The sequence below is a fragment of the Mastomys coucha genome, unplaced genomic scaffold (assembly GCF_008632895.1).
Source record: "Mastomys coucha isolate ucsf_1 unplaced genomic scaffold, UCSF_Mcou_1 pScaffold3, whole genome shotgun sequence".
Taxonomy (NCBI): Eukaryota; Metazoa; Chordata; class Mammalia; order Rodentia; family Muridae; genus Mastomys; species Mastomys coucha.
The window spans coordinates 47,830,782-47,843,281 of record NW_022196909.1 but is presented as its reverse complement, the minus strand read 5'-3'; the positions used below and the strand labels follow the sequence as shown (position 1 = coordinate 47,843,281).

The following is a 12,500-nucleotide window of genomic DNA, read 5'->3' as shown; positions in this document are numbered from 1 at the left end:
AGCTGCCCCGCAGCCTGGTTTTCTTATCAGATGTTTCCCTGGCTACTCAGATCACCCTTTCTAAGCGGCTTCCTGGCACCCCAGCGGAGAGGTCACCTCTGGCCCCATGTTCTTGAACCCTGTCAACCTGGAGGTTACTTATGTCAGGCCTGTCCCCCTCTAGACCAAAGGGCCTTCCGGTTAAGAATTTGACTTGTCTCTGTCATTACTCCAGTGCCTGAGACGGGCTCCTCACTGAAGAAATGTTTGCAGTATGAACGAACGAGCGAACGAATGAATGAATGAATGAATGAATATGTAAACTCTGGATAATAGCTAGCCAGCTGGAAGATGGAGGGGAACCCCTTTGGTCTTTCTATTCCCCAGGACCGAAGAGCCACCAAGAAACCCCTTTAGGCCTGGAGTTGAATGTCAGCCGTGACTGTTGGAGGGGCTTCTGTCCTGCTGGCTCCCAACTGACTTCTTGGCTCCCTATGTCTCTGGAGAGCCCGGCCCTTTGTTGAGGGTCCCTCCCCCATGTCCCCCGGAGAGCCTGGCCCTTTGCTGAGGACCTCCCTTTCTTGAAGCTTCTGGGTTGGTGATTTCTCCTACGGTATACTACTACGTCTCAACTGTAACAAGACAATCAGGGTCAGCTTCCAGGGCTAGGTGGGCCCTGGCCAGGCTGCGCTAAGTCTCTGGGGGTCTTCCCACTAAGCTGTGTGTGTAAAAGGTGACACAGGCCTTTGCAGAGGCCTTCATGGCCAGCCTTGTTCCTTTGACAGGTGCACAGCCCTCCCCGAGCAGGCTGTACCACCCTGCCAGTCAGCTGACTTCTCTTCCTCCCCTCTGCTTTCCATCGCTCTGAATTCTGACGCTCTTTCAGTTCCCCAGCCACGCGGCTCTCGCCTGCCAGCCTTCCGAAGCTTCCTTGCCCTAGCTTGCTCCTCTCCCCGAACCTGATGCCCCAGTCTTTGAGTGACATCTTCCCTGGGTCATGGAGACAGTCTGTGGATGAAGGAGGTGTGTCTTGGTCTGGTGTCCCCAAAGCCTGACACAGAGAGACCTTCCCTTGTGGAAAGTGTGACACAGTGGGTCCTCTGTGACTTCCGGTCACTTGAAAGGTTCTTCCTCAGGAGATGCCTGCATCCCCGGCAGGACTGAGTGACAGTGGGAGACCCATGGAAGAAGAGAGGCTTCTGCGGGCTGGGCAGGACAGAAAGGACACGGGAGGGCACCAGGGGAGGAGCTCACTGATCCGGGGGTCCTCTCCTTGGAAGCAAGAAGGGGATCTGAGGGAATGGCTAGACTGAGGAGGAACAGGCTCCAGCCAAGGGCCTGGAACAATCTATGACAAGCACTTTCTGCTGAGCCACGCCCCTAGCCCCTCACTGGGGGATTCTGGGCCAATGCTCTATCGCTGAGCCACGCCCCTAGCCCCTCACTGGGGGATTCTAGGCAAGGTCATTTCTTCTGTGATATAGTGCCAGCCCTTAGTTTTAGACTATTTTTTAAATTTCCATTATTATTATTATTATTTTATTTTTTTGGTTTTTCAAGACAGGGTTTCTCTGTAGTCCTGGCTGTCCTGGAACTCACTCTGTAGACCAGGCTGGGCTCGAACTCAGAAATCTGCCTGCCTCTGCCTCCCAAGAGCTGGGATTAAAGGCGTGTGCCACCACTGCCTGGCCAAATTGCCATTATTATTGTTATTATTACACTGTTTTGTTTTGTTTGAAACTGGGTTTCTCTGTGTACTCCTGTCTGTCCTGGAACTCACTCTGTAGACCAGCTTGGTTTTGAACTCACCAGAGATCCACCTGACTCTGCCTCCTGAGCGTGGGATCAAAAACATGTGCCACCACTCCTGCTTGGTATATACATTTTTTGAGACAGGGTCTCACTATGTAGCTCACTGGCCTAGAACTCACTCTGTAGACCAGGCTGGCCTCAAACTCACAGAGATCCACCTGCCTCTGCCTCCGGAGTCTTTTTGTTACTTTTTATCATGTGTAGGTGTGTCTGTGAGTACAGGTGCCTGCGGAGGTCAATGGTGTTGGATCCCTCGGAGCTGGGGTTAAGAGGTGGTAGGGAGCTGCCCAGTGTGTGTGCTGGGAACCAACTCATCCTCTCATGAGCACTATGAACTCTCAACTGCTGAGGGTACCCCCCGACCCCCAGCCTGTCTTACACTTTTTTCTTAAAGGAAAACAAAACCAAACCAGAACAACAACACCACCTTCCAGGCTGCTGAGCTGGCTCAGTGGGGGAAGGTCCTTTGCCATTAAGTCAGATGATTTGAGGTCAATTTCTGGGACCCACGTGGGCGGAGGAGAGAACTGGTTCCCACCGGTTGCCCTTTGACCTCCACTCATGCTGTAGCCAATAAATAACTATAAAATAAGAGAAGAAACAAACCCAACCTTTCAAGCCAGATGTTCACGCACGCACGTGTGCGCGCACACACACACAGACACGCTGATATTAACCCTTGGGAGGTAAGAGCAGAAGGATTAAGAACCAATTCCAGCTTTTCAGCTGATTTTGAGTCTAACCTGGACTACATGAGACTGTTTCAAACAAGAAGCTTTTGTCCTTTTCTTCCCCCCCACCTTTGGTTTTTTTCAAGACGGGGTTTCTCTGTGTAGTCCTGGCTGTCCTGGAACTCACTCTGTAAGACCAGGCTGGCCTTGAACTCAGAAATCCACCTGCCTCTGCCTCCCAAGCGCTGGGATTAAAGGCGTGAGCCACCACCACCCGGCTTCATTCTTTTCTTATTGCAGAAATAATTGGCGTTCGTTGTGAATCATTCAGATCGGACTGGAAAGCCATTAGCTACCGTTGTGGTCCTTGGCTGGCCTTGTGTACCTTGCAGTTGGTTTCCATGGCCATGAAGGACAGGGATGGGGTGGTCAGGGCCCTAGGAGGTACCCAACAGGAGTCACACACCCCTAGAAGCAAAGGTTCATTTCAGTGACAGTGGCAATCACAAGCGACCCCACAGGCTTTGCGCAGCTGGCAGGACCTTCAGGGGTGTGTCTAGTTAGGGCGTGGCATCCTCAGGCACAGCTGCTGGAAACCAGAATGGAGCATCTATAGATGGTACCCGAGCAGCCAGGACGACAGAGGATGCTTAGTTCTGGGGAGGGTGGGCAGGAGGAACTGAAAGAGGACTTGGTGAGGCAGGAGCTTGGATGATAAGAGAGTGGGTATTGGAGAGGTGCCTTGAGCCTTCAAACTCAGACTCCTGAAGACTGGAAGGACCGGAGGCCATAAGCATCATGTGGTGGGAGAATGCTGGTGGGGTGGTAGCTCAGTGGTTAGGAGTACTGGCTGCTCTCGTAGAGGACCTACTTCGGTTTGGTTCCCAGCAACCACAGGGTGGATCAAACCTGTCTGTACCTGGAATCCCAGAGCATCTGGTACCCGCTTCTGACATCGTCAGGGTACGTAGTTATCCATGTGGGCAAAACCCCCAGACACATAAAGTAAAACACGTATATCAAAAAAAAAAATTAAAAGCTGGGATAGGCTGGGATAGGGGTTATCCGATAAGGCTCAGGAGACCTAGCTAAATGGTGAAATCTGAATTTGAGTGAGGGACGTGAGTTAGTATAGTATGCCCGAGACCCTGGTTAAATCCCATCACTTAAAAAAAAAAGGTTCAGGGACTAGAGAGATGGCTCAGAGGTTAAGAGCATTGGTTATTCTTCCAGAAGTCCGGAGTTCAATTCCCAGCAATCATGCTCACAACCATCTGTAGTGGGGTCTGATGCTCTTTTCTGGCATGCAGGTATACATGCAGATAGAGCACCATACACATTTTTTAAAAGTTCAGATAAGGAAAATTTGTTTCGTTCCTTTTTAGCATATATCCCAAATGTTGCATGAGCATACTTGTATTAAAAAGAGGGTTTTTTTTTTTCACGATATCTCAGTGACAGAGTACATGCCAAGCGTTCTCCTGTGAAAGTCCTGGGCTTAACCCTAAAAGACACATTTTGATCTGAGGCTGTTGGTCCAGATCTGGTCCCTCAGAGGGTAGAGAAAATGGCTGACATCATGGAGGAGCCTCACATTAGAAGGAGATAATGAAGTGCCACAAGCCAGCCTGTGACCCCAACGAATGTACTATGGTATACACACACACACACACACACACACACACACACACACACATCTCCAGGATAAATAAACAAATAAATGTAAACAAACAAAAAACAAGGGCTGAAGAGATGGCTCAGTGTTTAAGAGCACCATCTGCTCTTCCAGAGGTCCAGAGTTCAATTCCCAGCAACCACATGGTGGCTCGAAACCCTCCATAATGAGATCTGATACCCTCTTCTGGTGTGTCTGAAGACAGCGACAGTGTAGTCATATACATAAAATAAATAAATAAATCTTTTTTAAAAAGGACAAACTTGATTTGTCTTTTAACTCTTGATTTGCCCTTTAGCCTCTAGGAGGCGCTGTTTAGGGAGGGTGAAGGAAAGAGAGAAGAGTTTCTTATTTGCTCCTTTTCTGTCCTGGGGGAGGGGTGGTGGGTACTTATTTGAAATCAACAGATTTGTGTTTGTGTGTGTGTGTGTGCGCGCGCGCGCGCGTGCGTGTATTCAACTGTGTAAGCATGGTGGTTAGGGGAGGCCTCGGGGTCCACCGCAAGGTCTCTTATTCCGTGCTGCTCAGTCCAGACTCCCCAGTCTCCTCCTCTCTGACCATAGGAACTCGGAGATTACAGACACTTCTGTACCCAGCTTGATGTGTGTTCCGGGGACTCAAACTTAGGCCCTGCTACACACAGGGCGAGCCTCTTATCGACGAGCCACCGCCCCTGCCCACAGAGCAGTTTTGAATGCTGTGTCTGTAAACTGATTCTACACGCCGCCCTGCGAGTGCTCGCCCATTCAGATGGGGCAGAGAGATTTACCATCAAGGTGGAGCCCTAAATAAGGTTAATCCAGTGCAGCACAAATCCCTGCAGTAAGCCTTTTCCTGAAGGATGGTGTGGTAGACAAACCCCCACATCTCTGGCACCCTTGGAAATACCATTTTGGGGGTAGTCTTAGCAAGCAACGATGGTCAGTGTTGAGTCACCAGGAAGACACATCCTGTTAGGAACCACCCCCACCCCTGCCACTTCCCCCCATGGCCAACCAAGGTGGTTCTTCATTCTGGTCTCATTTAGTCAGCCGTCCTGGCACACGTGATGGACTGTTATATGTAAATACACTGTAGCTGTCTTCAAATGCACCAGAAGAGGGCGTCAGATCTCATTAGGGATGGTTGTGAGCCACTCTGTGGTTGCTGGGACTTGAACTCAGGACCTCTGGAAGGACAGTCAGTGCTCTTAACCACTGAGCCATCTCTCCAGTCCCGTGATGGGACTTTTAAATGACCTGATTCTTGGACTCTAGGTACCGGTGGCTCAGGGCTGGAGGAGACCCTTCATTCCTCAGCCCCATCACTTAGCACGTGGGCCTTCCCAAGGGCAAGTATGTAACCAAAGAGGTGGCTGTTACATAGCAGGAAAGTAGGGCTGGACCAGGCTAAGCCACCCCTCCCCCGCTTCACCCAGGGGCTTTGTACCACTTGGACGTTTCCTCTTCTGTCTTTAAAAAAGAAATCAGCACGGTGGTGGCTCACGCCTTTAATCCCAGCACTTGGGAGGCAGAGGCAGGCGGATTTCTGAGTTCGAGGCCAGCCTGGTCTACAGAGTGAGTTTCAGGACAGCCAGGGTTACACAGAGAAACCCTGTCTCGAAAAACCAAAAAAAAAAAAACAAAACAAAAAAACAAAACAAAAAAAACCACCACTAACAACAATCAAAAGAAAAAACCTGAAGACCAAGATCCGGCCTGAGCACTGTGATTGGCTGAGCCCCGGTCTGTTTCTGCGCATGCCCTCTGCTCCATCTGGCTCTTGCTTCTTTGTGAGTCATGCATTGGCTTTGTCTGCTCGCTCAGTCCACAGCCAGGGCTCTGTGGACTGCCACTCCACAGTGACATGCTCCGCAGAGTTCTCTGTACTCTGTGAGTTCCTAGCTGGGTCCTATCTGTCTCCTGATGCTGCTCAGCGCTGCGGGCATCAGGACCCGCAGAATCCACAGCTTCCCTCAACTTCCGGCTCTCTCTTCCCAATCTCCACTTGATGCTTCTGGACTATGAGAGCCACCACAGGAGCCACCTGCTCCCTTTGTCCTGAGAGCCGAATCCCTCCTCTCTTCAACTCTTTAATGACTTCCCTGCCGTTCGGAAGGTCCCAGCCGGGCACAGTGAGGCACGTCTTTAGTCTCCATATGCAGGAGGCAGAGGCAGGCAGCTCTCTGTGAATCCAAGGCCAGTCAGAGTCCACAGTCAAGGTCTACATATCGAATTCCTGGGCTGTCAGGGCTACACAGTGAGACTCTCACAACACCAACAACAAAGCCTTCAAGACGGCTCGGGCACTTGCCAACAAGTCCAATGACCTGAGTTTGATCCCTGGCACTAATTTTTTTCCAACCTTCATATGGGTGTCATAATATATGTACATACGTACATACATATATACATGCGTGCATGCATCACACACACACACATGCATGTGTAAATATCAGAAATATTAAAGATAAAGCCAGATTCACACTTGGGAAATGAAAATAGGAGGGTCGGGGGCTCAAGACCACCCTCTACTACAAAGCGAGTTCCAGGCCAGCCTGGGCTTTAGGAAACCCTGTCTCAGAATATACGGTGGGGATGTGGCTCAGTTGGTGGAGGACCCTGCCCGGTGTATATAAAACCCTCCCCAGCTGGTGGCTTCTTGCTCCCAACTGTGCGCTCAGCTCACTTTTCCAGATGCAGACTGAGTCAGTTTTGAGTATGGCCCGAGTGCTGGCCACTCAGTAGTGAAGGACACACACTTGTGACCTGGACGCTTCTGCCCAAATCCCAGTTCCGCTGCAGAGCTAGGTCTGCAGTCTCACTTCCCAGTGTCGGCTGTGTGCTGTGTGCTGTACTGGGCTCCTTGGCATGCACGGTCCCTTGATGCTTGGTTGGCAGGGTGGTTTTTATCTTGTTTTTACAGCGCTGGGAGGAAACCCAGGGTCCCAATATGCTAGGCAAGCGCTCTCCCACTGAGTTTCAGCCCTGGGCCTGTATTTCCAGTTGCGGATGGGTCTATTGAGCCACAGAGGGGCCTCAGGCTCCCAGCCAGGGTCCCTCAGCCAGTGTGCGGTTCCAGTGCCAGACTGTACCGAGCGAGGCTTTTTTTCCCTGTCCTCTGCCCCTCCCCCAGCAGGGTATCTGGTGTCCCCCTATCTCCAGCCCCATCAGGCTGCCGCCCCACCCCATGCCCCATCTGGGTATTAGGTGACTCGCTACCATCTCACCTGTCCTATTTGGCAGGTTTTTCTGATGGATCCCCCCTGATCTCATGGGGGTCCCGTTCTTACCTCTGCCCCATTCCCAGACCTTTGTCATTGGCCCTGAAGAAGGGGCAGACTCTGTTCATCCATATGGGGGAGGGGATGACTCCACCGACCCCTCCAGGCACACAGTGAACTGGGCTGGACCAACCATTGGGCCCAGGTACAGGGCTGGAAATGGGTGGCAGCTGCTAGTGCCTTCAAGCCAGGCTCACAGGAATCAAGTCTTGAGGGACTGAGGAGGGAAAGCAGGTAGGACAGGAGACACAGGATGAGGGCCATGGAGGCCGAAGCAGCCTGAGGTCTCTGGGCTTCCTTAAGGGCTGGGTCCTCCTGGCAACACCCAGGGGACATTTATGTGAGGGAGTTTTGTTCTTTTTTTTTTTTCCGAGACAAAGTTTCTCTGTATAGCTCTGGTTGTCCTGGAACTCACTCTGTAGACCTCGGGCCAGCCTCGAACTCAGAAATCCTCCTGCCTCTGCCTCTCAAGTGCTGGGATTAAAGGTGTGTGCCACCACTGCCCAACTCTTTTTTTTTTTTTTTTAACTGAGACAGGGTCTCCTGTATGCCAGACTGGTTTCAAACTCACTATGTAGCCAAAGGTGACCTTGAACACCCGATCTTCCTGCCTCTAGCTGCCTGTAGCCAGTTATCAAGGTGCGAACCCCCATGCCCAGTTTCTCTGGTGCTTGGGATAGAATTGAGGACCTCATACATGCTAGGCAAGCACTCTGCCAGTTGAAGTACTCTATGCAGCCTACATCAGTGTATATGTTTACATACATGCATATTATACAGATACAGATATGGATACATATATGTGTGTATATGTATATGCATATGTATATGTGCACATGTATGTACATGTGTATATATGGATACACATATGTATGTGTGTATGTATATGTATGCAGGCTTAACCACTTTAAAACCTTACACTTAGTTTATTTGTATGCATGTGCACATAGCTGTCATGACGTCCATGTGGAGGTCAGGGGACAGCTTGCCAGAGTGAGTTTGCTCTCTTACCATGCAGGTCCAGGACACTGGACTCAGGTTAGCTGGTGTGTGAAGGAGTGAGTGCCTTTTCCTGCTCAGCCATTCACCCACCTCACCTTCACTTTAGAAACAAAGACTCCAGGCTTCAAACTTCCCAGTCCTGTCTCGAGAGCTAGGACTGCCAGCGTGGGCAGCCACACCCAGCTAAGTGTTTTTCTTCACAGCAGAGCTCATCGGGGCCTTAATATGCTTTGGTGCAAATGTCAAGGAAGAGCCGCGCCATCAGGATGCCCTTCAAGGAGTACGTAGTGGGCAGTTTGTCCGGACAATTAGATAGCACTCAAAGACCAGAGCCATTAAGGCTTGAGCAGATGAGCTGAAGCGGAACCACTTTTTTTTTTGTTGTTGTTGTTTTTTGTTTTTCGAAACAGGGTTTCTTTGTGTAGCCCTGGCTGTTCTGGAACTCACTCTGTAGACCAGGCTGGCCTCAAACTCAGAAATCCGCCTGCCTCTGCCTCCCAAGCACCACCGCCCTGCACTGAAATGCGTTTTACACAGTCAGAGCCAGTCTTGGACAGCTGCTTAGCTGTGGGAGGGTCAAGGAAGAGGAAGTATGCAGACAGTGAAGGGATCAATGGCATTAGGCGTTTAATGGCGGAACGGGGCAGGACAGAGAGCCAGTCAGAGCAAGTCAGCTGATCTGTGTGGTGTCCTAGAATGGCAGACACCTCCAGTCACACCTGACAGGTCTTGTAGACTCCTCAAGGCCAAGTGTGAACCCCAGCGCATACTGTAGGTGTCGGCGCGGGGTTGGGGTGGGTGGTGGGAGGGGGAAGGATGGTGTATCCATGGAGAACTGTCAGTTGACAAATGTGCTCCTAAGTGCTCTAGGTGGGGAGACCCCGTATGGGGCTCCGGGGGAGCATTCTGTGCCTTTTGGTCACTTAGCTATGAACCTGGCAGTCTTAAAAATAAAGGGTGGCTGGAGATGTCTCAGCGGTTTAGAGCACTTGTGACTTCTAAGTCTCGGCACCCACAGAGGCTTAGAGCAGACCCTAACTCTAGTTCCAGGCATCAGGCCTTCTTGGGCAAAACATGTGTGTGTGCGTGTGTGTGTGTGTGTGTGTGTGTGTGTGTGTGTGTGTGTGTGCATGCTTTCGAGTGTGTGTACATGTGTGGTGCCTGTGCACGTGCACATGTGCCTTTGTGTGCACACGCATGTGAGCGTGCAAGCAAGTATGTAGTCTGTGTGTGTGTGTGTGTGTACAAACCTCAAATAGTGTCTGGGTGTGGTGCATGCTTTTAAGGCCTGCCCCACCAGGCCTGGCTCCATTTTCCTGTGATGGGGGAGAAAACACAGCGTCTCGTCTCTAGAAGGGAGACAGGAAGAACTTCTTTTGCGTTGTGGCGTAAGGCAGAGAGAGCATGGTGGAGCAGGGGCCAGAGGGCAAGTTCGAGGCACTGTCTCTTTGTCTGCTCCCCTTTTCTCAAACATCACAGATGTGGGGAAGGGGGGAGGTGCTGGGAGACATCTTCCTCCACAACTTCCCACAGTCACCTCGTGACGTGGGTGCCACCCTCCCTGCCCTGCAGATGAGAAAGCAAGAACAGGGAGCTGGTAACAGGGCAGGAAGAGGCTCTCATGATGGGGCATCATCACCTGGGTGGTGGTTTGTCCCCATGTCCTCACAGGTAACGTTCATCTCCGCTGTAGTAGCAGGAGGTGCAAGCAAGCGTTAGGGAAAGGTCTGAGCGGGACTCTGGGTGAAGATCTGGGAAACAGGAGGTTTAGGAAGCTGCTCAGAGAGTAGATGGTGACCGGGTCCTCACACTTCTCCCGGGCCAGTCACAGGGCACAGGCTCTGCTCTTCCGCTGAGGGATGCCCAGAGGAAAGACTCAGGCGTGAGCCATCCGCTACCAGGTATCCTAAAAGTGCGCAAGTACTGGCAGGGCGAGCCCCAGCACTCCCAGCATTCCCCCGCGCCTCTTGAAGTCTCTGCTCTGAGAACAGTTCACTGCTTCTGGCTTCTGATTAGTCGAGGAGAGCTGGGCCAGGCTAGAGACCGGAGCTTCAGCGTCTTAGGCAGTGAGAGGTATTTCTTTCATTTTCCTGATGTGTGTGTGTGTGTGTGTGTGTGTGTGTGTGTGTGTGTGTGGTGGCCCAGACATTTTAGCTCCTGGGGAGTCTTAGTCCCTGGCTGCCACACTCCTTGGCTTCCTGTTAACACAGGGATGACAATGGCCCTTCCTTCCTCAGATCTCTTTGTGGACAGTGAGCCTTTTGCTTAAGACCTTTGCCACCGGCAGGACTAGGCCCTATCCAGCTTGCTTTAAATGGGCCATCCATAGCCGAAGTGTCATGGGATTTGCTGGCTCCAGTGGAATCGGTGGAAGCCTGGTGTGTAAACCTACCACCCTTCGGCTTGTCGCTGGCTGGGGAAGTGAGTGGAGATTTCCCTTCACCCTGTAGTTTGGGAGGTGGATTCCACCCGGGGTGGGGCGGGGGGCGGGGCATCACACTGTGGCCTTTCTTAGAATGTGTTCATTGCTCCACAGATGGCTGCGCAGCCTTGAAGGCTCTAATGTGGCACCTCAGCTGCATCTTTTTAAATCACTTTTCTTATTTTATTTTGGTGTTAAATAGTTAATTAGTTTATTTTTGAGACAGGGTCTCGCGATGCTGTTCCGGCTGTCCTTGAGCTCACAGGGATCTGTCTGCCTTTGCTTCCCAAGTACCAGGATTAAAGGTGTACGTCATTATGGCTGGCCTTTTTATTTATTTATTTTTACTTCAATTTTTTGTTTCTGGGCATTGGTGTTTTGCCTGTATGTATGACTGTGGGAAGGCCTCAGATCTTGGAGTGACAGAGAGTTGTGAGCTGTCATATGGGTGCTGGGAATTGAACCTCGACCTTCTGGAAGAGAAGCCAGTGTTCTTAACTACCGAGCCGTCTCTACAGACCTCTATTTTAAATTTTAAAAAGTTTTTAAAAAGATGTTTATTTCATTTTATGTGTATGAATGTTTTGCCTGCACATATGTATGTATGTATGCGAACTATATGCCCATGGAACTCAGAAAAAGGTTTTTGATCCCTGGAACTGGGATTAGGGATGGTTGTGAGCCACCATGTGGTTGCTGGGAATTGAACTCAGGACTTCTGGAAGAGCAGTCAGTGCTCTTAACTGCTGAGCCATCTCTCCAGCCCCTAGTTTTAGTTTGGGGACAGGATTTCACGTAGTCTAGGTTGGCATTGAAGTTGCTGTATAGCCGAGAATGACTTGAACTCTTACCCGGTCTCCAGCCTGCGTCCTGGGATTCCAGGCCTGTGCAAGCACATCGGTATTATGCCTTTGCCAGGGTTGTAATCCAGGGCTTTGTTCCTGAAAGGCCTCCACCAACAGATCTGCGCCCCAGCCTTACCAGTGACATACAAGGCCCCTGCCCTCAGCAGCACTGCTCCTGCTAGCTGTTAGCCTGGCTGGCTTCTGGAGTCTCAGTTATTGTGGCCATGAAAGACCTGCTCAGTGGTGGCTCTGTGACCGGTCCGCTAACCGTGACTCTTGTCCCATGCTGGCTCTCAGCCGGGGTCCAGCAACCCTGGCTCCTTCAGGGGACATTATCTGAGACTTCCTTCCAGTGCCAGAGTATCTGCCAGGCCTTCTTGTAGGAGCCAGACCATGGGTGAAGTTCAGGGCCAAGGTGGTGTGTCCTTAGCACGCACACTCTGAAAGCAGTGCTATGACAGAACCCTCAGCTCTCCTGTCATTCTCCAGGGTGCCAGAGCTGTGTCCCACTAAGGGCTTTAGAAATAGTGGCTGTTCCTTAGCCCCCAAACATGAGCTGTAGTCTGTTGGCAGAGGCCAGGGCCTCCCGCTGCCATCTGACCGTTCTCCCTCACGAGGAGGGCCGCTCTGAAAAAGATCAGAGGGCACAGAGGAGTTGAGTCTGAAGCACAGGGGTGACAGGCAGCTATCTGGTATCAAGACTGACAGAGCTAAAGATCTGCCTTCAGACCTGATACTGCCCTCCCTGGGCCATCCCACCCACCTAGGCTCGTTGTCTACACAGAGGTATTGCTGGGGGGCATTAGTTACTTATGGCAGTAATCTCAGCTAC

The 12,500-nt window shown here is 51.2% G+C and overlaps 1 protein-coding gene across 1 annotated transcript in view; it reads left to right on the top strand.

Moving 5' to 3' along the window:
* Pacsin1 (protein kinase C and casein kinase substrate in neurons 1) overlaps nucleotides 1-12,500 on the top strand; it is a 48,653-nt gene that overhangs the window by 1,142 nt on the left and 35,011 nt on the right. The window lies entirely within an intron of this gene.